Raw genomic sequence first — 2,544 nt, forward strand, 5'->3', positions numbered from 1 at the left:
CCAACATGCCCTGTGACAGCCTCTTGGAAAGTCACCGAGAGCCAGTTTCCCACCAGCCCCTTGGCAGGCTCCAGCCCACCCTCCATCAGCGCGGGGGTCCCCAGGAGCCAGCTGGCCACTCAGTAGACACCAAAGGAGAGAGCCGCTGCCACTCAGCCTCCCAATCAGTAAGTCGAAGCTCTAATTATTATTATTTCATATTGCTCGGGGTGGGGGGGTAGTTTTCATGCTAATAGGAAATCCTAAGAGACACAGGGAGGCCCAGCCAGACACCACTCATACGTTAACGTCTCTCCATCCTCACCACCGCCCTGGAGGTAGCACTGCCGCCATCACTTCATAAGGGAAACTGAGGCCCCAGGAGGTTAGAGGAGATGACTAAGTGGTAGACACGGCAGCCCCAGGTCTGTCTGGCTCCGAGGGCCGGGTTCTTTCTTCCCAGTTCCTCTGCTCCAGCAGAAGAACCGAGGGAGCACAGAAACTCGGCTCTAAGGGTGGGATGTCGGACCCAAGACGTGTGGATGAGGAGGGCTTCAGCGGGGGCTTTTCTGGAGACTCTCACACCCCCAGCCCCAGGTCCTAACGGGCACCTGCTGGTCCATAGAGGCTGGGAAGACAGCCCAAGAGCTGCGGTCCTGCCTGGCTCCTCTGCAGGCTCTAGATGCTCCTGGGAGCCTTGTCCACAGCCAGGCGCGAGAAGTGCGGGGGCCAGGCCTGGCCCGGCCCAGCTCAGCCAGGGTTGGCATCGCTCCCTGAGCCCCTCTCCCCAGGCTGTGATTAATCAGCGACAAAAAGCAGTAAAATGTAATCAGACTGGGGAGGGCAGGGCCGGCAGGGCCGTGGCAATCAGCTTTCCCCCTGGGGCCGAAGGCTGATTGGACCAAAGAGGGGAGGGAGGTGGTTCCAATGGGGCCTCTACGGAAGGACTGATGCTGAAGCTGAAGCTCCAATACTTTGGCCACCTGATGCAAAGAGCCGACTCACTGGAAAAGACCCCGATGCTGGGAAAGATTGAGGGCAGGAGAAGGGGATGACAGAGGATGAGACGGTTGGATGGCATCATCGACTCACTGGACATGAATCTGAGCAAACTCCAGGAGATAGTGAAGGACAGGGAAGCCGGGCATGCTACAGTCTATGGGGTCGTAAAGAGTCGAACACAACTGAGCGACTGGACAACAACAGGGGCAGGGTCTGCATCTGGAGCCATGGTGAGGCCTGGGGGCCAAGCCCTCCCCCATAAATATGCATGGACATCTGTGAACACAGGCCCGCACCCAAGGGCTGCACACTGCCCCCCCACCTGCCTACTGGCCCCTGCCCTCATCTCCTAGCTCACAGCCTTGGCACACGCAGGTGGCCGCACACCCTCCCAGCACACGACCATCTCCATGTGGACTTGAAAACACACGTACACACCCTGTGGATAACAGGGTGTAACATGCACACACACATGCTGTCCCCTCACTCCACAGGCACACGTGCCTGGGGCCTGGGACAGCCCTGCACAAGTACTGGGTCTAACTCGGAGCCATGTGAACTGACCAACCCTCCCAACAGTCCCCACAGGCACCCAGCCACCTCTCTGTCCCCCATGGCCTCCCCCGCCTGGCTCCCTCTCTGCAGGCTTAGTGGTGATGAACGTCTGGGAAGGAGCCAGGATTGGGGCTCCACTGCTGGGGGGCAAGGTCAGGGGCCAGGTCTCAGCCACAGAGCAGGGGAGACTGCCCAAGACCTATCCCCAACTCCTGCCAGCCGGCCCTGCCACATGACCTTGGTCAACGCCCTTCTTCCTCGGACTCAGTTTCCCCACTCTGGAGCCTTTCCTGGCACCAACACTGTGTGATTCTCTTCGAGGACTCAGGGGCCGCGGGGCCAGACCTCCGCTGGCTGCCAGGTATCTGGTCCTCGACTCCCTGCTGTCTGTTCGAGGCGGGTGGGGGCCAGCCAAGGGGCTGGAAGGAAGGGCCCCACCCCCACCCCACCCCACCCCATCTTAATTTAATCCGGGTGGCTGCGGACTTGGTTTGTATGGGGGTGGGGGTGGGCGAGTGAGCCTCTGTAGGGAGAAAGAGGAGCCCGGGCCAAAGGGGAGAAAGAACCCCCGGCCGGCTCCGGCGGCCACGCAGGGGCCGGCGGCGGGAAGGGGCGGGCGGGGTGGGGGGAAGCGCGGAGGGGGCGGGCGAGCGGCGGGCGGGGGAGGCGGGGAGCGCAGCCAGCGCGACACGGAGCGAGCGAGCGAGCGAGCAGGGGAGGCGGCGAGAGCCGGAGCGGCGGGCCGGGCGGCCGCGCCGGCGAGCGGACGAGCGGGCGGCCAGCAGCGCGCAGCGCGGAGCGCGCGGGGCACCGAGGAGCGGGAGCGGCGGGCGCAGCGCGCAGCGGCCCGAGCGGAGAGGCCCGAGCGGCGCCGCCCCCGCGGCCCCTGCGGGGCCCCGGCCGGGAGCCCGACGAGGGAGGGGGCGGCATGGACCGGCGGCCCGGGGCGCGGGGGCGCTAGGCCCCCGGAGGGGCGCCCCCCGCCTCGCCGCCCTCCGCAGCCGCGCG

The sequence above is a fragment of the Bos taurus genome, chromosome 17 (genome assembly GCF_002263795.3).
Source record: "Bos taurus isolate L1 Dominette 01449 registration number 42190680 breed Hereford chromosome 17, ARS-UCD2.0, whole genome shotgun sequence".
In the NCBI taxonomy this organism is placed as follows: Eukaryota; Metazoa; Chordata; class Mammalia; order Artiodactyla; family Bovidae; genus Bos; species Bos taurus.